Below are 26,912 nucleotides of genomic sequence, written 5' to 3' on the forward strand. Positions count from 1 at the left end.
CTGCATCAGTGAGCCCCTCTCGCTTGAGTCAGCTCACGGGGAAAGATTCACTCCAATAAACACCCCTCTCAGTGCCAGCTAATCAGCAGCAGTCTCACCTGAGTAACTGAGCTGCCGCAGACGATGTCCAACCACTCATACCCCTGAAAGTCTGTCAATTCCTAGCACTTCATGCTTCCCCTAAAGAAAAATCTGATATAAGGCTGTCTGCTGTGCCTGACTGGCATAGCCCTCCCTGATTATAAGAAGCAACGCATTCAGCTTTGTCTTGTCAATATTTTTGATGTTGAGTGCTCGTCTCATCATCTTCTGACCAATTCCCCTGATTCTTTTATCATTTTTTTAACCTCTTCCTGTTTAATACTACTAACAGTAACAGTAATGATGATGATGATTTTGTAACTGCTACTCACCATATGCCATGCACTGTGCCAAGGGCTTTCATTATCTTAATATCTGGCTACCAGCACTTTTTAGATTTTCAGGTAGCACTCACACCTGAGGCTATCCCTGGCTTATTCCATGTGTCAGTCATTTGCTGGTTGCCTTCGATTCATTCCTCACCCTTTCTCTGTTCTGTCATGGAAGGCTGACTCCTGCTGATGGAGTTTGCCAGGCTCTTCTGTCAGCTGGCTTCCAGCTCATTTCTGCTAATGGGAATATGTGGTGAAAGATGAAAGTCCGGAAGGGAGAAAGGAAGAATATTTCTTCCCTCTCTGCTTCTGGAGGTGGCTTGGCCAATATCTGTGTTTCTTCCCATTGCTCCAGCTCCTTCGAACATGCCTTATTTCTTTTGGTGATGAAGGCATGATGCTGTAGATATCTAGGTTGTTTGGCAATCCTGTTTGGATTCTCAGCTTTTACAACACCCAATAATAAATTATTTTTAAAACAGCTTCAGTCTTTGTAATTTCCTAGAACATTGACAGAATGAGCAAGAATAGGTGGTAGAATTCATATCAGGTAGAATTGAGAGTCTTGAGATTTAGTCCTAAGTCTGTCTCTGAATCACGTGTGACCTTGAAACAATTACAGGTTGGTGCCTCAGTTTTGCTATCTATATAATGGAATTACTGATCTTTAAAGGTTCCCCTCCTGGCCCTCCGCCACTACCCTGGCCAATTAGAACCTTCTATAATGCTGGGATTGCAAGAATTAGTTTAACATTTATAAGAGTTATAACTGTTCTATTCTCTCATGTAAGAGTTCAAAAATTGCTTTAAAATGAAAATGCAGAGCCCTGATTTAAAGAGCAGGAAAAAAGTGTCATTAAAAGTGTTATAAATAAAGATTTTCCTTTAAAATTTGTATTATTTATAAAATGCTATAGAGGTAATAGTGATATAGGGGCAACAATTAACTTAAAAAGTACAAAAAATTTTCTGGCATTATAATATTATACAATGCAATATATAATACTACTTTATTAATGTCATATCTTGATTAATGATAAGATTTTTCAGGCTTGCTTTTCCACAAACTCATTTAATGGATCATCAAAATTTAAACTTTTAGAAATTTTATTTTCAACTGATGCAATTGAAAGTGACATTAGTTTCTCTTGGAAAATGTCAGATTGCAAATAATTTTTGATAATTTTAAATTTTGATGAGGATCTTACTGCTGATGCAATTGTTATTGGAGCTGTTAAGAGTATTTTGTAGCCTGTTACATTTGGGATACATTTCTGATAAATTATTATTGCTACTATATTTTAAGACTAGTTAAGTATAGTAGTCAGAAGGCGGAAAGAGTAGAACAAAGAGTTTGATCTGTAACTGACTGAATAATCAATTGAGATAACTCACTACTCTCAGGTCAGCCTGATAAATTGTTTTGAAATAAAAATTTTAGCATATGTAGAGCTGGTGATTCTCTTGGAGCAATTTTTCTAAAAATATTTAATTCTTTATACAAATTAGTTTTGTATAAGACTAAATTTAATTTTAAATGTAAATTTATACAATGGTTTCTTAATGTTTCCTTTGACATTTCCTATAACTTGTAGAGGCTGTACAAGAAATTAAATGTGGCTTCTTGATTTGTATAAAATTCAAAATGATGGTTTATGCAGTCTACCAATGTATCTTCAATTATAAGGAAAAAACTAATTTAAACATGGTCTCAGCTGCCATGGTGGCACCTACCTGCAGTCCTAGCTCCTTCGGAGCCTGAGGCAGAAGGATCCCTTGAATCCAGGAGTTGAAGGCAGAATCCCTTAAGTCCAGGAGTTCAAAGCTATAGTGTGCCATGATCATGTCTGTGACTAGCCACTGCTCTCCAGCCTGGGCAACACAGCAAAAGCCTGTCTCAAAAATAAATAAATAAATGTGAAATTGTTTTACTCATTAATAGTTTGCTCATTTGAAGCTTCATATGAAACTAGTGTATTTTTCTATCAAATGCCACCATCTTTAAATTTGCTTTATATTTTTAAGCCACGATCTTTAAATTTCTTTTCCATTTCCAAGCCTATTTCTCTTTCTAAGCAGCTTTGTAATGTTGAGGCTATTTTCAAAATGTAAGATTCTAAACTCTTTAGAGAATTCTAATGACTCCCTGATATGCTTTCTCGCAATGTCCGTGTGTGCAGTTTTATTTTGTAATAATCTACTGAGAGTTTACTGCCTGTGTCCTGGCAGTTCCTGTCTTGGCCTCAGGCCAGAATTAATATTTGTACAGACACCACAAGGTTAGGCTCCAGGGACTGATGGCCAAGCCCGTCTCCCTGTATGGGTCCCAGTGATGCCTACACGCAGAATCCCTTCTTTCTCCCTTGGCTGCAGCCACTGCTGCTCTTGCGGCTGCTGTCACTCTCCCTGCTGCCATCCTGGTCCCATGTCCAGGTCCAGCAGCCTTAGTCAGTTAAATATAATCTTTTTGTGTACTTAAGAACTTGAAAGATGAGCAGAATACTGCACAAGAGGAGCCAGGGGTGTTTATCTTCTTTGTACAAGAAATTTTTGTAGCCTCAAAGGTGAGGGACCTTAGTCATTGAGACTTACTAGCACCAGTAAGTCTAAAATCAGGGGCCCAGACACAGAGCCACAGATGCTCAGGAAAAGCCGTAGCATTGCCAGGGGACCCAGGGGATTGAGTACAATTGTTTCCGAGATGTTCAGCAACATATTCAGTATTATAGGTGACAGAATCTTCCAGAAGTGGTGTTACGTGAAGATTGGTGTTTTGGAGCAAACAGTATCTGACCACCTTGAGGAAACTTGACAAGTTTACTTACATGCCAGCATGTTATCTTTAGTACTTCTTGAATATTCTACATGATTCATTCACTGTAGGTGTGAGATATATTGTACTGTTTTTTTTTTTACAATGATACTATAAAAAATTTAATGGAAAAATGTTTTAAAACAAGTTTTGAAAACTTTTTGTTATGGAAAATTTCAAACACATTCAAAAGTAGAGTGAATAGATAGTATAATGAACCCCGCTTTAGGTACCGGTTAATTCAGCTTCAGTGATTTCTTGACTGAATTTTATCTACGTCTCCATTCCCTTCCCTCAGTCCTGGGTTATTTTGAAACAAATCCCGAACATCCTATCATTTTATCAGCAAATATTTTAATAATATCTTTAAAAGATTAAGTACTATTATTTCACCTAAAAAATGAATGATTCTTAATACTATAAAATAGTTATTAGTTAAATTTCTCTAATTATCTCAATTTTTTTTCAGAGTTTGTTTGAACCATGATCTAAACACACACTGCATACTGCTGTTAGTTGGTATGCTTAAGTCTCTTTTAATATATAATTGTTGGCTGGGTGCCATGGCTAATGCCTGTAATCCTGGCACTTTGGGAGGTCGAGGTGGCCAGATCACTTGAGCTCAGAAGTTCGAGACTAGCCTAGGCAAAATAGAGAAACCCTGTCTCTACAAAAAAGTACATAAAAAAATTAGTTGGTCACGGTGGCGTGTGCCTGTGGTCCCAGCAACTTGGGAGGCTAAGACAGGAGGATTGCTTGAGCCTGTGAGGTGGAGGTTGCAGTGAGCTGAGATTGCACCACTGCAATCCAGCTTGGGTGACAGGAGTGAAACTCTGTCTGAAAAACAAAAAACAAAAAACAAAAAAACAAAAAAGAAAACCCTGTCTCAAAAAAAAAACCAACACAAACAAACCCATATGTATGTGTGTGTATATATATATATATTTGCCCCATCTCCTCTTTTTTCCTTTGTAATTTCTTTGTTGAAGAAACTGGGTCATTTTGTCCTGTAGAATGAATCATGGTATGGATTCCGCTTCTTGCATCCTGCTGTGGTCTGAATGTTTGTGTCCCTGCAAAACTCATATGCTGAAATTCCAGCCTCTAAGGGAATGGTATTAGGAGATGAGGTTTTTGGGAGGTAATTAGGTCATGAGGGTGGAGCCCTCATGAATGGCATTAGTGCCCTTCATCAAAGAGATCCAAGAAAGACCTTGTGTTCCTTCCACCATGTGGGGACATAGTAAAAATATGGTTGTCCATGAACTATAAGTGGGCCCTTGCTAGACATCAAAGCCTTGATCTTGGAGTTCTTAGCCTCCAGAATTTGAGAAATAAATTTCTGTTTTTTATAAGCCATTCAGTTTATTATATATTTTTTAGAGCAGCCTGAATGGGCAAAGACACACCTCTAGGTGATTGTTTAACACATTCTGCTGTTCTTTGTATTTCTGTAACTTGTTCCTTGTATTTCTGTAGGCTTAAGAGATTTCTCTTTGATTATTTGGTGTGTGGCTACTTCATAGGTGGTCTTGTGTACTTCTATCCAGACACAATAATGTCACTTTTTTGTGATGTTAGCAGCCATTAAATCTTTTTTCAGATCCATTATTTCATGAGGGTTTACAAAAGGATTATATTTAAATTGTATCATTATTTATTAGCTGGGCTATTTCTATAAAGATAAACCTCTCTGTATAAAATATGGTTATTATGGTCTGAAGTATAGTATGCATAAAAAAATAAGACTTATGCTTATGCTTGATTCTTTCTCTTTATTTATCAGATTTCAAAATAGTGAATTGCTTCTCCAGCATCCTCCATATGTGACCAATGAGTTTTTAAAAGAATAATTATAAATTCATGAGTTTAAATTTATTTGATGTGTTTTAATCCCTACTAATGCCCACATTGTCTCATCTTTGGCCAGTGAGAGAATTGCTTGGCTCTTGAGTCCTTTGACAGGCTCACACTAGTCTTTTATAGTTTCCTTGCTTTTTGGTATAGTCTGATATTCCAGCTTCATCTGGCACATTTTCTGTCCCAGGTTTGGAAACAGCTATTTCTCCAATGTATCCTGTGTTTTTTAGTGGAAATGATGTTTTCAAACTACAGTCAAGTTTGTAGGTGTTTCCAGTAGACAGAGCCAGGAGTTTTAAAAAATAAAATAAATGATGAATTCATACTGATACTTCTAATTCAAACTCAGGATCACAGGGTTTTTGTTTAACATTATCAATCTTATGTCATCTGTATCTTCTTTCTCCATGAAGAAATTGGTTGCTTCTCAAGGACACCAACATAATTATTCATTTGCTTTGTCCCACAGAACATAACCCCCCAAAATAACTGTATCAACACTATACCAACAATGTGTTTACTGCAGACAATTTATAATTATTTTATTTTATTTTTAGAGAACAAGGTCTCACTTTGACACCCAGGCTGGAATGCAATGGCACGATTATTGTAATCTTGAGCCCAGAATAGCTGGGACTACAGGAGCACTCCTTTACACCCAGCTAATTTAAAAATTATTTGTACAGGCAGGGCCTCACTAGGTTGCCCAGGCTAGTCTTGAACTCCTGGGCTTAAATGACCCTCCTACCTCAGGCTTCTAGAGCCCTGGGATTACAGGTGTGAGTCACTGCACTGGCCCAATTTATCATTATTTATATAGTACTTTTTGTCTTTAGGTTTAATCCTACTAGGATTAAACAATCAAATTATTGTGTTATAAAGTCATTGGAAATAATTTGTGTGATCTATTTTTAAAATTTTGTTTTTGTTTTATAGAATTTAATTTTTAAATTTAATTTTGTTTTATAATTATGTAAAATATTTATGTGTCCTCAAAGTCAAATATACAAAATGAAATATATTCAGAGTAGTGTAACTTTTGCCTCTGCCCCTGCTCTATTCTCTCTCTCTCTCCCATAGTTTTTTTTAAAATTAAATTTTTGGTTTAGTATTCTATTTTTTATAGTTATAGTGTGTCAAGAAGATATATAAAGTTGGTCAGGGTCATTAGCAAACTAGGTATCTTTCACAACCTGAAGTTGTAGAGTCTGGGGGTGAGGAGGGAAAAGGAGGATGGAGGTAGGCATTGGGCTTCTGATGGGCATAGCAAGAGTAAATATGACCTGGAGATTGAAGAGTCTGCTGTTGCTTGCTCAAGTAAACAAAGGAAAATGCTATAAATACCTGGGAGATATTAGAAAAACTAGAATGATAGTGAGAAGCAAGGTAAAGATTCATTCAACACTTCTCAAGAACTCATTGTTTTCTAGGAATGGTGACAAGGCAAGACTGATCAAGTTTCAGAGAAGGTCTAATTTCTTAGTCAGTATACATTTTCATTTGTGATTACTTGGGTTCTCTTATTTTATTCATATAGTAATGAAATAGTTGAGAAGAAGTTGACTTTGAATTGGGCATATCAGGAAATGTTTCAGTCCAGTTCTAAGGTTCTATAGTGTCTTGTTTCAGTAGCTGGCTCTTGGTAGATAGACAGCCAAAGAGATAGATAGAGAGGCAAAGGGAATAGATTGAGAGGCAAAAGATAGACAGGGAGACAAAGAGAAAGGGCATCCCAGGAAGAAGGGGACAGGTGACCTAGGTGTGTTTGTGAGCATTCATTCACGGCTGTTCTCATATGAATCATTTCTTTTTCTTTTTTTTGTGATGAAGTCTTGTTCTGTTGCCCACGCTGGAGTGCAGTGGCGTGATCTTGGCTCACTGCAACCTCTGCCTCCTGGATTCAAGTGATTCTTCTGTCTCAGCCTCCAGAGTAGTTGTGATTACAGGCACGTGCCACTACACCCAGCTAATTTTTGTAGTTTTATAGAAACAAGTTTTCACCATGTTGTTCTTGAACTCCTGACCTCAAGTGATCTGCCCACCTCGGCTTCCCAAAGCGCTGGGAATACAGGTGTGAGCCATTGCCCCTGGCCAGGTAACTATGGAAGGTGATGGATATATATATATGTATTTTTAAGAGATCAGGCCTTGCTATGTTGCAGGCTGGTCTTGAACTCCTGGGCTCAAATGATCCTCGCACCTTGGCCTCCCAAAATACTAGGATTACAGGTGAATCATATGAATCATTTCTAAAACCAGGACTTGGGCCAAAATAACTTAACATGCCTAAAAATACTAGATGATTTGGCAGAACCAACAAGTATAGGATAAATGGAACATTTTAAAATAAGGATAATTTATTTTCTCTCATAGAATTATGTTATCTAGAGTAAGATGATTAATTGTGTGTGTCCACTTGACTGGCCACAGGGTGCCTAGACTAAATATGATTTCTGTTGTGTCTTTCTAGATGTTTCTGGATGAGATTAGCATTCAAATTCGTGGACTCATTAAAGTAGATGGCCCTCTCCAATATGGGTGGGCATCATCCAATCTGTTGAAGGCGTGAAGAGAACAAAAGAAGGAGGAAGGAAGAATTCACCTTTTTTCTTGCTGCCCACCTGCTTGGGCTGGGACATTGCATCTCACCTTCTCCAGCCTTTGGATGAGGATTTACACCCTGGTTCTCAGGCCTTCAGGCTCTAACTGGAGCTACACTATCAGCTTTCCTGGGCCTCCAGATTGCAGATGGTGGATCACGGTACTTTTTAGCCTCCATCATAAAGTAAGCCAATTCCTAATAATAAATCTCTTTCTCTCTCTATCTATATATCCATCTCCTCTCTAGTTCCGTTTCTCTGGAGAACCCTGACACATAGAGTTAGAAATTAGGTTTTTTGCTTTTTGCTTTTTTTGAGATGGAGTTTCGCTCCTGTTGCCCAGATTGGAGTGCAATGGCGTGATCTTGGCTTACTGCAACTCCGGTTCTCATGCTTCAGCTTCCTGAATAGCTGGGACTACAGGTGCATGCCAGTATTCTTAGTAGAGACGGAGTTTCACCATGTTGACCAGTCTGGTCTTGAACTCCTGACCTCAGGTGATCCACCCACCTCAGCCTCCCAAAGTGCTAGGATTACAGGCGTAAGCCACCACGCCTGGTCAAAATTAGTTAGTTTTTTTTTTTTTTAATTTAAATAAGGCCCGTCTGTGAAAAAGGCAAAAAGAGCCCTTTTAAACAATCCTGTTATTTCACAAAAATCTCAGTTGCTCTTATCACAGCTCTAAAAGTGAAATAGTCAGGTGAAATGGGAAAAAATAGTTCTCGATTATTCTAAATGGTTGTAAGGCACCCCTTGTTATAGTGCTGCTTTTATTTTTTCTGTGTTACTTGTCAGGTTTGTGAGGAAGTAAAATACATTCTTGGATACAGTAGTAAGAGAGAGAAGAAATTACTGCATTTCATCAACTTAAGATGCCATGGACTATAAGATGTACTGTTATTTTATGCACATTAAGAAAGAGAAAAAAACTGTCATTAAACCATAACAAAATATAAGATCCATTTCAATTTCAGAGATGTTAAAATGTGAAAATAAGTGTGCATTTTAGAATCAATATGATATAGTAATTGTTGACTGCCTACTGTGTACCAGGCTTTGTCGCTGATCCTTGACAAACACTGTCTTCATTAACCTAGTGATATGTGTACCCCTGGCCCTATTTTACAGATGAGAAAAAAGAGGCACAGTGAAGCTAAATATATTGGCTAAAGATCACAAAGCTAGTAAGTAGAACAAGCTACTTACCTACTTGAACAAGAAACTTCCTCTTTTCAAACCTCTGTTCTGTTCTTTTTTTGTTGTTGTTTTTTTTTGATATTACGACAGTCATTTATTCTCTCTAACAGTTACTATTGGTGAGGAATTTTGGAGTAATTTGATTGGGTGTTCTGGCTCAAGGGTCTCTTAGGAGTTTGCAGTCAGATGTCAGCTGTGGCTACATCATCTGGACACATGACTGAGGGTGGAACATTCAATTTCAAGGTATCTCACTCATATGGCTGGTAAGTTGGTGCTGGCTGTTGGCTAAGAGTCTTAACTTCTGGCCACATGGGCCACTCCATGAGGCTGCTTGAGTGTCCTCTCAACATGGTGTCTGGATCTTTGGATTACAAAAGACTAATGTGGAATCTGCAATGCCATTTATAATTTATCCTTGAAAGTTCACACACTTCTGCTGTACAAACTTCTGTTCTTACCTGTGACTCTTTTGTCAAGCTGTGTCTTGATAAATTGTAACACTTTTGAGTCTTTGAAGAAAGTGATCTGTTTTTAGTGTGGGTACTTTTCATTGATCTCAAACACTTGTAGCATAATACTGGGAAGATAATGAGTCACTGAGTTTTAAATCATTACTTGAGTAATGTTAATGAACATCTTTTGGGGTATATATTTGAATGCCAAATAGTTATTGACTATCCAAAAAGTGGTTTTCCTTGGTCTCTAGACAGGGACTTTGCATTTGTCAGAGTTCTTAAGTAGATAGAAAGAAAGCAAGATAAATCAATAGATAGATTTAGATACAGCCATATGAGAGGGGATTTAGTAGGGGAATTGGCTTACATGATTATGGAGGCTGAGAAGCCCCATGACAGGCCATCTGCAAGCTAGAGACCCCAGGATACCTGTAGCATGTCTCAGTCTAAGTCTGAAGCCCTCAGAACCAGGGAGGCTGCTGTTTAACTCTCAGTCTGAAGCTGAAGGCCTGAGAACCCAGGGGGCCACTGGTATAAGTCCTGAAGTTTAAAAGCCAGAGAGCCTGGAGTTCTGATATCCAAGGACAGGAGAAGAATGTATCCCAGCTCTAGAAGAGAGGAAATTTATTTTTGTTCTATCTGGATCCTCAGCCAATTGGGTGGTGCCAGCTCACATTGAGGGCAGATCTTCACTGGTCAGTCTACTGACTCACGCACCAGTCTCCTCCAGAATCACCCTCACAGACACACCAAGAAATGATCCATTACCAGTTCTCTAGATATTCCTTAATCCAGTCAGGTTGGCACCTAAAATTAACCACCACAGGGCTTTACTTTATATGTCTAACATTCCTCAAAGAGTTCCTGGCCAAGGGCTATTGTTGTGTTCAATGGTAGAATGCTAAAATGCCTTTTATCAAGACAGTTCCGTACTGCTTTTAAAATGCTCTGGGCTATTTCCATTCTAAACTACTGAAGCATACACTTGTGGAAAAGCAGCAAGAATCCTAACACATAATCTAGTTGAGAGCAGAACTCAGAAAATGAGACGCTTAACAGGTAAGCATTTGTCTTTGGGGTGAAACTTCCCTTTGTTTTAGTGTGGACAACTTGAGTGAACTATTTTAGTAATGTATTTGTAGGGCAAACACCTATCCATTTTTTGGGGGGAAGCCCAAGATGTAAAGTAATAATCTCAAATGCAAAAGTTTTAGAGTAAGATATTAAGTGTTTGTTTAATAATATAAATGTAGTGTATTAGCAAGCTAATGAAAAAAAATCCTGAATCTGGATTTAGACTACCCTTTACATGAAAATTATTGTGTTAGTGGAATTACGTGTCTTTTTGTTCAAGCAGCATCGTTTCAAGGTTGGGAACCATGGCAGGAAGATCATGCAGGTCTGGACTTCCTTTCCCCTCAAGGCAAATAGAATTCTGTGATAAGGATATAGAGCGGCTTGAAGCTAGATGAACTGGACCATTGGTGTCCTACACAGAAGCTATTTAAGAAGGAACAGCTCTGATTTGGAAAAATGTTTAAAGACTCACTCTAGTGATTGTCCCGGGTGTGTCTTTGAGATGAGGGCAGCCTCACCCTGAAGGAACTGGGTTCTCATGTTCCTGCCATCCTGAGGTGAAAAAGAAAAGGGTCTTGGACAATGGAGTGAAGGCAATCAATCCTTGTTTCTTGGGAGCAAAGAGGGAATTGAGATTGTCCTCTGGTACATGGAAGTGTCTGAAGATTTCTGTGGATGGGGGTGCAGCTCACTCCCACTCCTATTAGAAAAAAAACCTGTGGGAGTCGGGTAGAGAGAGTCAACTTGTGTTTGGGCTGTGGCTTTCAAAATAACCACCTTTAGTCATGCTATAGGTTGCCTTCTAGGGGTATTCTATTCCTTCAAATCTTTTAGTGAAGCCTTATTTAAAGGGATAGCCCCTTCCTAGATGTGCCTTGGGGGCATTAATGAAAGGATCTATGTCCATGCTTAGGGTCTACATGACACTGGGGAGGCAGAAAGAGTCTAGGGCAGGGGGTTAGGTCTGAGCGGAGATGCTGTGCATGGAGTAGCCCAATAATCCAGAAACAGCATCTGTCTGGGGGATCCCAAGAATTTGCAGAACTTGCCATCATTCCTCAGGTTTTCACTGCTATACTTGAGAAAGTAACCAAATGAAAGATGTGACTTTCTGCTTTTACAGGGATGTAGGTCAGGCTATTGTCATTTGGACATTGAAGAGAAGGTTGCCTTTGGAAAGCAGGAGAACTTGGGGGGAATAGCTGACTTGCACATCCTTCAATACTCCACTTAGCTATCATTCCTTCTAACGTCTCCTCAGCTTCATGTCTGAGTTCAGTGTCTTTTCTAGTGTTCCTTTAGTCCCCGGATGCTATCATTTACACAAGCAAATAATAATTACAACAGACTCTTATTGAGTACTTACATTGTGCCAAACACTAAGTTAAGTGCTTTACATGGATTATCTCATTCAGTAATTTGGTAATCTCTATTTTTCAGCAGAGGACACTGAAACCTAGAGAAATTATGTGATTTGCTTCAAGTCCTACAGAGGGACACTCATAGAGCCAGATTTTGAACCAAGATGGTCTAGTCCAGAGCCAGTACATGCAGGATTTAGAATATACTCATTTTATTTTTCCCCTTTTCCAGTTTTTTTTTTTTTTTTAAGTGCTATGAGCTTTCTTAGGATAGTCTCTTTCCTTTATATCTGCATCCTTATCTTTTAGTATAGGGCTAGGCACCTTAGTAATTGTTTGACAAATGTTTGTGAAAAGGATAAATGAAAGACAGAGCCTAAGGCATAAAATTTTAAGACAATACACTGAAGCTGTTACAGTTTATGACTGAATAAATAAAGTACTCAGCTCTCCTCTTGGTACATAATCATCATTTAATAAGTGTTAATTGTTTGTTATTATTAAGTTAGTTATTTTATTATCATTTAAGGCCGGAGGATCACCTGAGGCCAGGATTTCAAGACCAGCCTGGGCAACATAGTGAGACCCCTGGATCTCTGCAAAAAAAAAAAAAAAAAAGTTATATTTATTTAGAAAAACAATTATTTTTGCATAGGAATGCATCATATGTCTTAATTTTTCAAAATTTCCTTCACTTTAATCACATATTTCCATATGATTTTAGAAAGAGGTGAATGGTTAGTTTCTATGCAGTATTTTGAATGTATAGGAGTTAAAAGTCACTTTTGATAGTTTTCCCTTGAAATTTGAGCTGTGCTTGCTTGAAATATGAATATAGTTAAGTAGAAAAGCAGGCTGCTACAAGTTCAATTTAAGAAATCTGTAGTGTAACAATTTGAGAATGAAGATGACAGTAAATGTAAAAGGTTTCTTATCATATGTGTCCAGTTACACAGCCTGAGGACAAAAGCCAACCACCAGATTAGAGGAATATTATGATTTTCGTATACAAAACTTAGCTTTCTCATTTTTTGCTTCACAGCCAATCTATTCCCATTATTCTTACTACAAAAGTTCCTGCCCTCTCCCTCTCCCTCTCCCTCTGCCCTTTCCACAGGCTCCCTCTCCCTCTGCCCTTTCCACGGGCTCCCTCTCCCTCTCCCCTTTCCACGGTCTCCCTCTCATGCCGAGCCAAAGCTGGACTGTGCTGCTGCCATCGCGGCTCACTGCAACCTCCCTGCCTGATTCTCCTGCCTCAGCCTGCTGAGTGCCTGCGATTGCAGGCGTGCGCCACCACGCCTGACTGGTTTTCGAACTTTTTGGTGGAGACGGGGTTTCGCTGTGTTGGCCGGGCTGGTCTCCAGCTCCTAACCGCGAGTGATCTGCCAGCCTCGGCCTCCCGAGGTGCCGGGATTGCAGACGGAGTCTCGTTAACTCAGTGCTCAATGGCGCCCAGGCTGGAGTGCAGTGGCCTGATCTCGGCTGGCTACAACCTGCACCTCCCAGCCGCCTGCCTTGGCCCCCAAAGTGCGGAGATTGCAGCCTCTGCCCGGCCGCCACCCCGTCTGGGAGGTGAGGAGCGTCTCTGCCTGGCCTCCCATCGTCTGGGATGTGAGGAGCCCCTCTGCCTGGCTGCCCAGTCTGGAAAGTGAGGAGCGTCTCTGCCCGGCCGCCATCCCACCTGGGAAGTGAGGAGCGACTCTGCTCGGCCGCCCATCGTCTGAGATGTGGGGAGCGCCTCTGCCCCGCTGCCCCGTCTGGGAGGTGAGGAGCGTCTCCGCCCAGCAGCCACCCCGTCTGGGAGGGAGGTGGGGGTCAGCCCCCGCCCGGCCAGCCGCCCCATCCGGGAGGGAGGTGGGGGGGGTCAGCCCCCCGCCCGGCCAGCCGCCCCATCCGGGAGGTGAGGGGCGCCTCTGCCCGGCCGCCCCTACTGGGAAGTGAGGAGCCCCTCTGCCCGGCCAGCAGCCCCGTCCAGGAGGGAGGTGGGGGGGGTCAGCCCCCGCCAGGCCAGCCGCCCCATCCCGGAGGGAGGTAGGGGGGTCAGCCCCCCGCCCGGCGAGCCGCCCCGTCCGGGAGGGAGGTGGGGGGTCAGCCCCCCGCCCGGCCAGCCGCCCCGTCTGGGAGGGAGGTGGGGGGGGGGTCAGCCCCCCGCCCGGCCAGCCACCCCGTCCGGGAGGGAGGTTGGGGGGGGTCAGCCCCCCCGCCCGGTAAGCTGCCCCGTCCGGGAGGGAGGTGGGGGGTCAGCCCCCCGCCTGGCCAGCCGCCCCGTCCGGGAGGTGAGGGGCGCCTCTGCCCGGCCGCCCCCACTGGGAAGTGAGGAGCCCCTCTGCCCGGCCACCGCCCCGTCTGGGAGGTGTACCCAACAGCTCATTGAGAACGGGCCATGATGACAATGGCGGTTTTGTGGAATAGAAAAGGGGGCAAGGTGGGGAAAAGATTGAGAAATCGGAAGGTTGCTGTGTCTGTGTAGAAAGAAGTAGACATGGGAGACTTTTCATTTTGTTCTGTACTAAGAGAAATTCTTCTGCCTTGGGATCCTGTTGATCTATGACCTTACCCCCAACCCTGTGCTCTCTGAAACATGTGCTGTGTCCGCTCAGGGTTAAATGGATTAAGGGCGGTGCAAGATGTGCTTTGTTAAACAGATGCTTGAAGGCAGCATGCTCGTTAAGAGTCATCACCACTCCCTAATCTCAAGTACCCAGGGACACAAACACTCTGCCTAGGAAAACCAGAGACCTTTGTTCACTTGTTTGTCTGCTGACCTTCCCTCCACTACTGTCCTATGACCCTGCCGAATCCCCCTCTGCGAGAAACACCCAAGAATGATCAATAAAAAAATAAATAAAATAAAATAAAATAAAATAAAGAAAAAAGAAAGAAAAGAACAAAAACAATGTACAGTAAATAGGAGATATAAAATATAGCAGAAAAAAGTCTTAAGAGTAATTCCAATAAATATAGAAGGGTTAAACTTACCACTAAATACAAGAATGCTATGGTGGGGCTGGCTGGGCATGGTGGTGCACTCCTGTAATCCCAACATTTTGGGAGGCCAAGGCAGATGGATCACTTGAGGTCAGGAGTTGGAGACAAGCATGGCCAACATACTGAAACCCCATCTCCACTAAAAATACAAAAATTAGCCTGGGCATGGTGGTGTGTGCCTGTAATCCCAGCTACTTGGGAGGCTGAGGTGGGAGAATCACTTGAACCCAGGAGGCGGAGCTTGCAGTGAGCTGAGATCATGCCGCTGCACTCCAGCCTGGGAGACAGAGCAAGACGCCATCTCAAAAAAAAAAAAAAAAAAAAAAAGCTATGATTGGGTAAGATTATAAGAGGGATAGTTAAAAATAAATACCACCTAAATATGAACCTAAAGAAAGCGAGTATAAAAATGTAAATATGTGATATGATAAACTTAGGTTTAAAAATATCAATAAGGGCTACTCTGTATGATAGTATACAAGTGGATATGGCTGGGCCCAGTGGCTCACGCCTGTAATCCCAACACTGTGGGAGGCAGAGGCAGGCAGATCACCTGAGGTCAGGAGTTCAAGACCAGCATGACCAACATGGTGAAACCCCGTCTCTATTAAAAAATAATAATAATACAAAAATTAGCCAGGTGTGGTGGCACTTGCCTGTAAACCCATCTACCCAGGAGGCTGAGGTAGGAGAATTGCTGGAACCTGGGAGGCACAGGCTACAGTGAGCCGAGATCGTGCCACTGCACTCCAGGCTGGGCGACAGAGAGAGACTCTGTCTCAAAAAAAAAAAAAAAGAGTATACATGCCATTATACATTTGTCAAAACTCATAAAATGTGCAAAACCAATTGTGAACTCTAATGTAAATATGGACTTGGGGTGGTGATGACGTGTCAATGTAGGTTCATTGATTGTAACAAATGTACCATTCTGGTGCTGGATGTTGATAGTGGTGGAGGCTGTGCATTTGCAAAGGCAGGGGGTGCATGGGAACTTTCTGTACTTTCTGCTCAATTTTGCTGTGAGCCTAAAACTACCATAGAAAATTGACTCTAATTTAAAAATATATGTAGGTGGGCCCAGCACGGTGGCTCACACCTGTAATCCCAGCACTTTGGGAGGCCAAGTCAGGCGGATCACCTGAGGTTGGGAGTTCGAGACCAGCCTGACCAACATGGAGAAGCTCTGTCTCTACTAAAAATACAAAATTAAAAAAAAAAAAAGTTCCTAAATTGATTTTACATTAAAGATTTTATAAATCTAAAATGTATTATGATACCTACTTATGGTATTGGAATATCCTGATGTGGATGTCTTTGAGGAGGTATCTCAAGTAAATTATTATATCTCATTATTGTTACATTTACCCTTTGCCCATTTGTGGCAGAGCCTGGTGGTTGTACATTCAAATATCCATTCTCTCTCCTCCTTACGAACAGAATCTTGCATTTATATGGTGGCGGTACACCCAAATAATGGACTTAAGCCTTCCTTGCAACTAGGTGTGGGTGGATTATCTGCTCAAAAAGATAAAAATGCAAGTGTTGTGAGTTATTTTGGGAAAATCTCTTTTAAAAGGAGAGAGTAGACCCTTCTTTCCCCCTTCTTTTTTCCCATTGCCTGGAATGTATACCTAATGCCTGGAGCTCCAGCAGCTATTCTGGAACATGAGGTGACATCAGGAATAGAAGCCATAAATGGCAAACAATAATGTAGAAAGATCCTGGGCTTCTAACACCATGAAGCCTTAACACTAGCATTGAACTACCAATTTCTGGCCTTCCGTTATGTGAAAGAGGTATAAACTTTCATCTTATTTCCACTGTTACTTTGGGTCTTTCTGTTATATATGGCCAAACCCAATCCTACTAAATAAACCATTATTTTAATAAAGTATCAGAAACTTTTCAAGAGAACTTTCTTTGTATTTCTATCAGTGTGTCAAGGTGCCTTCATTATGTGGTGTTTTGTTTTTGTTCATCTCTAGCCTCCTGGTCCTATCTTCCCTTCTCTAACACTCTTGTTAGTTTCCCTTTAAGATGTCAGCTATTTTGAGGACCCTTATTGCCATACTCCTGTTTTCAGTATTACTGTAAGGATCTTATCATTTTCTCAGATATCGCTCTTTTCTCTGAAATTTGCCTGGGGCCGCAGCATAAATCTACAGTTACAACCATGAAGATAGAAGTTGCTCATTAATTCAGAGGGCAGGAACTTGTGAACATAACTGTTGTAAGTGATATTTTATTTAATAGGATTTGTGGATACTAATTTTTAGATGGTGTTTCTAGGATGATAGATTAGCAAATAATGAGTTGAATACAGATAGTCTTGATTTCAACCAAGCATTTGATAGTCTCTAATGAGAAACAGTGCATACAAAGAACCCTGACCAAGGAGTCTAGAGCTTTGACTCCCATCTCTGACATTCATTAGCTATAAGAAAATATATCTTTTGACTTGGAAAAGACATCTAAACTCCTTGACCCTCTGTTCCCTTATCTGTAAAATGAGCTGTGATAATGATAAAATGAGTTGTGATAAATATTAAATAAGTTAATGCACATGTACAAACATTTTTGTTTTTAGTTCTAACGTACTTTGCAAATATAATGTACTATGCAAACACAACGTACTTTGGGTCAATGGTAAAAAATCTGAGTCCAGAACTAAGTATAGTCTTGCTAGCTATGTGATTTGGGCCAAATTATTTAATGTCTCTGAGCCTCAGCTTTCCTATCTATAAAATGAAAATGATGATAATACAGCCTTACATGGCTGTTAAGAGAATTAAATGAAATAATATATGTGAAGACTCCAAGGCAGTACCAGGTACTCAAAAAATGAAAAATATTAGTATTCTTATGGTTATTGCCATTATTACTTTCTTGGAGATAAATGGTGAACTTGGAGATAAATGTCTTGCTGACATTTAGAGTAGATAAATGGATGTGTAATTGACCCATACTATAAAAAGAATATCTATTACTAGCTTAAAATCAACTTAAAGGAACAAATTGGGTAGAATATTGCAGGCTCAGCCAATGTTTTTATTAATGTGATGTGTGAAGATCAAGTTTGCTTATTACATGTGATCATAACACCAAGTTGATAGGAATGAAACCATGGATGTAATATAATGGAAAAGACTTGGAGTTTGAACACTTTGGCTTTGAGACCCAAAATTCAACCATATGACTCATTTTCTTCATCTGTAAAATGATATTAACACTAGCAAAATTCCAGGAAGATGCATTGTGAGTATATGTTTTAAAGTATCTCACATAATTCATGACTCATTCTGAAAAATGACAGTAGGTTTGCTTGTTTACCATTTAAAGTAGATCCAATAAATGGCAATAATATAAATACCATTTACAAGCTTCAAACTTACGCAATTTCTTTTAAAAAATAGGGAATTTGAATTATTTCAAATTTTATGCACAAAATATACCTTTACTAGTATTTCCAATTCATGTACTAAAAATCTGCATAAAATGAATCAACTTGGGCTGCTACTCAGGATATGGCTGGATTTTTTGGATTCTGAAACCAGCCTGAAACATTGGGAAGATTTGAGAAGAGCAATTTGACCAAAACCTGATGGTTGTTCCTAGAAAGATCAATTTTGATAGAAGACTGACAATACATTTTTTTGTCTCTCAGCTGTATCTCGAAGACAATGATGCCCTGCTGGTATGGGGTAAAAGCTGGCTGAAGCTGACTAGATAAGCTAGATTTACGTATTAAGTTGGATAGAACTGAAATTTGAAGCTATACTGGGTAACTGTTATTTTCCTGTTTGTCGTTCAGACTACAAGAAGGGTCTAGCCACAGATATCTACCAACAATGGCTATATCAAATGCAGTCTTTCAGTCTTACTTGACTTCTAGAGCCTTGTGTTTTTATGGCTTTGCCATAGCTACTGTGGTGAAGAGCTCTACGTGGGCCCACGCATTTCTCTTACCTGAGGCTAACACTCAGAATCTCTGGCCTATCTTACCATTACTAGATTACTATGAAGTCCTACATAGAAGACTAGCTGCTAGTGGCTGCCGAAGTGGCCACCGCCTGGGTGTTCAGAGGAATCCACTCCTCATAGAGCAAATTTTGATTAGGGGGAAATAGGAATCAGGATGGAGCTAGCAGAAAAATTCCCTCCCTACTTCTCCCTGTAGTGGACTGTTCTGAGTTATGATTTTTCCATATAGCCTGCCCAGACAAGTCCTGCATGGCCAAGTGGGAGTCAAGCAATGCTTGTTTTGGAATAGTAGCCAGTGTGATCAATGCGTTACCTTACATTTGCTTCCCATATTCTGCTGCTTCAATTATCTTTTCCTTTTCTCTTGCTGCCCTGGGATTACGCTTGTCCATAAGCCTTGCCTCACACTCATTTTTTTTTTTTCTAGAGAACTCAGACTAGAGCACTTACTATGAGCAGTAAATTCAGCTAGGTACTGCGTCCGTACTTTCTAAAAGCTACAATTTAGGTTAAGAGACAGACACATGAAGCGTACACTACAATACAAAACCACACATGATGACAACACATGATCTCATCTTTGAGATCCTCCAAAACTTGGGTAGTTATCTCGGGTTCTGGTGATTTCTTTCTGCACTACTTATCACATCCTAATTTGCCTCTAACATTGCAGTTAGTCCTCTGAGATTTATTAAGCTCTTCACCTTATGTGAAGGCCAGCATTTTCCTTGGAGTTTCAATAAAATATTCTGAATGTGTTTGTTTCTGTGGATATTTTGCTTTAGAAAATATACCACTTAGTTTTTCTTTAATAATAGCATTTTATCATAGTTCTCTTTTAAAATCAAATTACTGTCAGATTTTTTGGCTATTCTTCTGAGTCAGATAATTGAGTATAATGATGTTGTTTACCCATAGATACTATTTAGACTAATTTTTGTTCTGCTTTGTTACATTAATTTAGCAGTCCTTGCAGTCTAGCTAGCTGCCTATATGATACTATGGTGGGTGTTTTGGACCCAGACTTTATATTTTTGAACACAGTTGTCTCTAAGTGGAGACAAAAATGTGACTCAATTTGAAAAGTGCCAGAAATTTGCTTTAGTTGACTAAAGGTAGAAGATAAAATGTGTTGTGGGGGAAGTCTTTTTCTTCATTTGGGAGGATTACTTTGTTGTCTTATTCATGTAGATATAAATTAGGTATATAGGTTAAATATTGCTGCTTAACAAATCATCCTAAAACTTGCAACAAGAACAGTAATTTATTTTTCACAAAGTTTCTGAGCGTCATTAACTCAGGAATAGCTTAGCTGCGTAGTTCTGGCTCAGGGTCTGCCATGAGATTTGCTAATCCATCACTTGGCAGTTATGATGTTGATCAGGGCTGTAGTCTTCAAAAGGCTTTACTGGGGCTGGAAGATCCATTTCCAAACGGGCTCACTCATAGGGTTAGCAAGTTGATGCTGGCAGTTGGAGGAGGCCTCAGTTCCTCACCATTTGGATATCTCCATGGGGCTGTTTTGGTATTCTCATGACATGGTAGCTGGTTTCCCCAGCATGAATGATCAAAGAGAAAACAAGGAGGGGGTAGAATGTTTTTAATGACATAGCCTTGATAGTCGCACATTGTCACTTCCATTGGATTCTGTTGGTTGCACAGACCAACCCTGATACACTGTAGGAGGGAACTATACAAGGAAGGTAATGAGCACCAGGAGGCAAGAGTCATTAGGGAGCCATCTGGAGGCTGGCTACCACATTAAATTATATCTGTTATTTTTCTTGAAAGCCTTTTAACTGTGGAGTAATCCAAATGCAAATCTTATCAGACAGGGATGAGAGGTATTTTGTTTGATAATAACATTCTCAAAGGCTGGCCTGATGGGAGATCAGCATGCATCTCTGCAGAGATTAATTTAATGGTAAGTGATTTTTCTTCCTCCTCTGCTGGAGAGACCACCAGTGGTAGTGAGAAGGGAAAAAAACGAGATGCCCATTGGAAGGACTCACGGGGATGGGGTAAAATCTTAAGTTTTTGCAGTTTTAACTTTAGTAATTCAAAGTTCCTGTAGCTCACACTTCTGGCAAAATTCCCACAGAAAGTTCTGTGATTCTCCAAAGGGCCGCTGGCTTCATGCATGCCCACAGTCCAGCCTGTTAGGAGCAATCATCACATGGGACTGCTGTGTTCTCTCTCATGTTCCAGCTTCCCTGAGTCCATGTCTGCAGCCTCCTTTTTTTTTTTTCTGGAATATACTTTTTTCCCTGAAGCTACAAATCCCCTAGGAGCCAAAGGGATGCTGGACCCAGTGCAGCTGATTTCTCACAGGGAAATCAGCCCTTTCTCTAACTTTTGGGTCCTACGTCATTGCCAGGGCCCTGAAGCTGCACCACCTATGCCCAGACCATCGCAAGGTGTTCCATGAAAACAGGTCCTTTATATCTTTGATTAACTATCCACCAAAAATGCGCAAGGACCAATAGTAGCGTTTAGGCACAGTTAGTCTAAAACCACAATCCGAAAGGAAACATGCCTCCAAAGGAAATGATGTTTGCAGAAAATCAGCTCGTCCTATAACATAGATAACATTTTCTCATCTCAGCTTGAGCATTCTTTTTTCCTTGAGAGGTACTCTCTTAACTATTTCTTTTTTCATTATGGCCTGTGACTTGCATACCCAAAGACCCTTTCTGGTAGGCTTTCCTAGAACAAAGAGTGAGGCTTCTCTAATGCCTTATCAAAATCTCTACTTCTTAGGCTAGCAGGGTGGCTCATGCCTGTAATACCAGCACTCTGAGAGACTGAGGAGGGAGGATCACTTGAGCCCAGGAATTTGAGACCACCTTGACAACATAGCAAGACCCCCCATCTCTAAAAAAATTAAAAATTAATCAGACACGGTGCTTCAGTGAGCCATGATCACACCACTGCACTCCAGCCTGGTGACAGGGTGAGATCCTGTTTCAAAAAAACAAAAACAAAAACTCTACTTCTTGCATATCAAAAGCTCTTGCATAGCTGGACTAAATCCTTCTTGGTCATGGTGTATAATTCTTTTTACACATTGTGGGGTTTGATTTCCTAATATCTTAGAGGATTTTGTGGCTGAGTTCATGAAAGATACTAGTCTATAGTTTTCTGTTTTCTGGAAGAGATTGTGTAAAATTGGTGTTAAATTTTTAGTAGAATTCTACAGTGAAACCATCTGACAATTGATTGGCTTCTCCTTCCCTCTTTCCTTCCCTCCCTCCTCCCTTCCTTCGTCTTTCTCTTCCTTCCTTCCTTTCTTTTAATGGACTTTATTTTTTAGAGCAGTTTTAGGTTCACAGCAAAATTGAGCAGAAGGTACAGAGATTTTCCACATGCTCTCTTGTCCCCACACATGGGTACCCTTCCCCATTATCTACTTCCTTCACCAGAGTGGTGCATTTGTTACAACTGATGAACCCACATTAACACATTATTATCACCCAAAGTCTGTGGTTTACATTAGGCTTTACTCTTGGTGTTATACCTTCCATGGATTTACACAAATGTATAATGACATGTATGCACCATTATAGTACTGCACAGAGTTATTTCACTGCCCTGCGAATCCTCAGCCTATTCATTCCTCTCTCCCCGGCAACCACTCATCTTTTCACTGTCTCTGTAGTTTCGCTTTTTCCAGAATGTCATATACTGTAGTATGTGACACACAGCACAGCACATAGCTACGCACAGCATGTAGCTTTTCCAGGTTGGCTTCTTTCACTTAGTAGTAAGCATTTAGGTTTCCTCTATGTCTTTTTATGGCTTGACAGTCATTTCTTTTTAGTGCTGAATAATATTCTATTGTTTGGATATACCACACTTTATCTATTCATCTACTGAAGGACATCTTGTTTTTTTTTCCAAGTTTTGGTAACTGTGAATAAAGCTACTATAAACATCCGTGTGCAGGTTTTTGTCAATTATATCCAGTTGATTGATGGGTCACTGAGTTCAACTATGTCCTTATTGATTTTCTGCCTAATGGATCTGTCCATTTCTGACAGAGGGATATTGAAGCCTGTAACTACAGTAGTGGATTCATCTCTTTCTCTTTGCAGTTCTATTAGTTTTTGCCTACTTTATTTTGATGTGTGCTTGTCAGGTGACAGGTTGTTATGTGTTCTTGGAAAATTAGGCCCTTTATCATTATGTAATAATGCTCCTCTCTATCCCTGAGAACTTTCCTTGCTCTGAAGTTTGCTCTAACATTAATATAGCTAGTCCTGCTTTGTTTTGGTTAGTGTTAGCATAGTATATCTTTCTTTATTCATTAACTTTTAATCTATGTGTGTCTTTATATTTAAAGTGGGTTTCTTGCAGACAATGTAGAGTTGGGTGGTTTTTTGATCAATTTGGATCATCTGTCTTTTAATTGGTACACTTACACCACTGACATTTAAAGTGATTAGTAATATATTTGGATTAATATCTAGCATATTTATTACTGCTATTTGTTCCCCCTTTTTCTTATTCCCTTTTTGTCTTCCACTCTTTTTCTATCTTTTGTGGTTTTGATTGAATATTTTATGATTCCTTTTTTCTCCTTTCTTCACATATCAGTTATATATTTTTTTTTTTACCTTTTTTTCAGTGGCTGCCCTAGAGTTTGCAATATATATTCACAACTAATCCACATTCAGATAACACTATACTGCTTCACAATTAGTGCAAGTACCTTATAATTAAAAAATAATCACAATTCCTCCCTGCCATCCTCTGTGTATCACTGCTTGCATTCATTTCACTAACACAGAAGGATACATAATCAAATGAAGTAGTCCCCCCTTATCTTCAGTGGATACCTTCCAAGACTCCTAGTTGATGCCTGAAATCAAAGATAGTACTGACACTGATTGGCATCAAGTGGAACACACTTCTGTTCACGTCTTCCACCCACAAATTTAATGCCTTTTTCATCTTAACAAAGCACTTATCATGCACTGTGACTGTAACTTTTGCAGTCTGAGGTCTGACAGCAAAACTAGCATGCATTAGTTTTTCTTTCTGCACAGTTCACGGATTGAAATTCATTCTTATTGTAGAATTTAGCAACCTCAGCATTTGGTTTTTTCCCCTTTCCCTATTAAGTAAAAAACTCACCTTTTCATTTAAAGGGAGCACTTTAAGGCTTCCCTTTGGCCTATTCAAACTGCCACCATCACTACTCTTGTGCTTTGGGGCCAAGCACAAGGACTGCGATACTGAGGCAGCTGATCTGATTACCAAAATGGCTGCTAAGTGACTGACCTGTGGTTAGGGTACACAGCAGAGGTCCCCCACCCCCGTCGGTCGCGGACCTGGACCTGTTTGTAGCTTGTTAGGAACGGGCCGCAGAGCAGGAGGTGAGCACCCGGCAAGCATTACCGCCTGAGCTCCACCTCCTGTCAGATCAGCAGCGGCATTAGATTCTCATAGGAGCGCTAACCCTATTGTGAACCGGTATACGAGGGATCTAGATTGAGTGTTCCTTATGAGAATCTAATGCCTAATGCTCTGAGGTGGAACAGTTCCATCCAGAAAGCATCCCCTCACCACCCTGCCGTCCGTGGAAAAATTGTCTTCCACAGAACCGGTCTCTGGTGCCAAAAAAGTTGGGGACCGCTAGTATACAGCATAAATACTCTGGATGAAGGGATGATTCACGCCCCAGGCAGGATGGCATGAGAGTTCATCACATTGCTCAGAACGGCGGACAATTCAAAACTTACGAATTGTTTATTTCTAGAATTTTCCATTTAGTACTGGTATTGTATTGTATTGTATTGTATTGTAATTATTATTATTATTATTTTATTTTTTTTTTTTTTGAGACGGAGTCTGGCTCTGTCGCCCAGGCTGGAGTGCAGTGGCGCAATCTCAGCTCACTGCAAGCTCCGCCTCCCAGGTTCACGCCATTCTCCTGCCTCAGCCTCCCGAGTAGCTGGGACTACAGGCACCCGCCACCACGCCCGGCTAATTTTTTGTATTTTTAGTAGAGACGGGGTTTCACCATGTTAGCCAGGATGGTCTCGATCTCCTGACCTCGTGATCCGCCCGCCTCGGCCTCCCAAAGTGCTGGGATTACAGGCGTGAGCCACCGCGCCCGGCCCTGTAATTATTTTTTGAGACAGTGTCTCTCACTCTGTTGCCCAGGCTGGAGTGCGGTGGCGCCATCTCGGCTCACTGCAACCTCCGCCTCCCGGGTTCAAGTGATTTTCCTGCCTCAGCCTCCCGAGTTTAGCTGGGATTACAGGCATGCGCCACCAGGCCCAGCTAATTTTTGCGTTTTTAGTAGAGATAGGTTTTGCCATGTTGGCCAGACTGGCCTCAAACTCCTGGCCTCAAGCAATCCACCTGTCTTGGTCTCCCAAAACGCTGGGATTACAGGTGTGAGCCACCGCGCCTAGCCTCCATGTAATATTTTCGACCTTGGTTGACCATAGGTAAATGAAACCAAAGAAACCGGAACTGCAGATAAATGGGAACTATTGTACATTGTTGTTATTATTTTTTGAACAAACTCTTCTCTGTGGGATTAATTAAAATAAGAACAAATAAAACTTTTAATTTTACCTTCACTTATTCATTCTTTCTTGTTCTTCCTTTATGTAGATATGAGTTTCTGACTTACATATTTTCCCTTCTCTCTAAAGAACTTACAACATTTCTTGCAAGGCAAATCTATTGGCAATCCATTCCATCCATTTTTATTTGTCTGAGAAAGTCTATTTCTCCTTCAGTTTTGAAATATAATTTTGCAGAATTTTAGGTTGGCTTTTTTTCTTTTTATCTCAACACTTTGAATGTTTCACTCCATTCTTTTCCAGCTTGCATGGTTTCTGAGAAGCTGGATGTAATTCTTATCTTTGCTTCTCTGTAAGTTTGGTGTTTTTTTTCCCTCTGGCTTTTTTCCCTGATTTTTGGTTTGTCTTTAGTTGTTCTGTAGTTTGAATATGCTGAGGCATAGTTTTTTGACATTTATCCTGCTTGGTGTTCTCTGAGCTTCCTAGATCTGTGGTTTGGCATCTGACATTAATTTGGTTAAGGTTCCCAGTTATTATTGTTTCAGATATTTTTCTTCCCTTCCTTTTGTCTCTTTCTTGTATTGTCATTGTGTGTGTGTTATACCTTTTATATAGTTGTCCCACAGTTCTTGAATATTCTGGGGGGGTTTCAGTCTTTTTTTCTCTTTGTTTTTCAGTCTTAGCAGTTTCTGTTGAGATATCCTCAAGTTCAGAGATTCCTTCCTCAGCCACGTCCAATGTGCCAATAAGCTCATTATTCTGTAGTTCTGTGTTTTCGATCTCTAGCATTTCTTTTGGGTTTCTTCTTAGAATTTCACCTCTCTGCTTACATTGCCCATCTGTATGCATAGTGTTTACTTTACACATTAAAGCCCTTATCATCTTAATCATAGTTGTTTTAATTCCCAATTTGGTAATTCCAACATCCCTGCTATATCTGGGTCTGGTTCTGACACTTAACTCTGTTTTTTCACATTATGTTTTTCACCTTTTAGTATACCTTGTAGTTTTTTCTTTTTTGATGTCATCTGAAATAAAGATAATTTATTTTTCACTTTTCAAACTGAAGGTCTTTTTTTTTTTCTTGCATAATTTTCCTGGCATCACCAGAACAATGTTTAGAGGAAATAATAAAAGTGAACAGTCTTATCTGGTTCTCAATCTTCTGAGGAAAATATTCAGTGTTCAGTCTTTCATCATTAAAAGTGAGGCTGAAGCTGGCCACCATGGCTCACGCCTGTAATCCCAGCACATTGGGAGGCCGAGGCAGATGTATCATTTGAGGTCAGGAGTTCAAGATCAGGCAGGCCAACATGGTGAAACCCTGTCTCTATTAAAAATACAAAAATTAGCTGAGTAGTAGTGCGTGCTCCTGTAATCCCAGCTACTCTGGAGGCTGAGACAAGAGAATTGCTTGAGCCTGGGAGGCGGAGGTTGCAGTGAGCCGAGACTGTGGCACGGCACTCCAGTCTGGGCGACACAGTGAGATGGAGTGAGACCCTGTCTCAAAAAAGAAAAAAAAAAAAAGATAAAAAGATGCTAGTCACAGATTTGTAGTCTTTATCAGCCATCTGTAAATAGCAATCATTTTTTTCTTTCTATGTAATTTGTTTTTGATAGCCT

At 40.4% G+C, this 26,912-nt stretch overlaps 1 long non-coding RNA gene across 2 annotated transcripts in view; it reads left to right on the plus strand.

Moving 5' to 3' along the window:
* LOC129527964 (uncharacterized) overlaps window positions 1–26,912 on the plus strand; it is a 127,257-nt gene that overhangs the window by 46,081 nt on the left and 54,264 nt on the right. Inside the window, exons 3-6 of one of the 2 annotated variants that reach the window (XR_010131751.1) lie at window positions 7,556–7,870; window positions 8,814–8,869; window positions 8,993–9,148; window positions 10,698–12,239. This is a non-coding gene — a long non-coding RNA (uncharacterized lncRNA). Of the gene's footprint in view, window positions 1–7,555; window positions 7,871–8,813; window positions 8,870–8,992; window positions 9,149–10,697; window positions 12,240–26,912 lie in introns of those variants that run through there. The other variant, XR_010131752.1, reaches the window with a different exon arrangement.

The sequence above is a fragment of the Gorilla gorilla genome, chromosome 19, assembly GCF_029281585.2.
Source record: "Gorilla gorilla gorilla isolate KB3781 chromosome 19, NHGRI_mGorGor1-v2.1_pri, whole genome shotgun sequence".
Taxonomy (NCBI): Eukaryota; Metazoa; Chordata; class Mammalia; order Primates; family Hominidae; genus Gorilla; species Gorilla gorilla.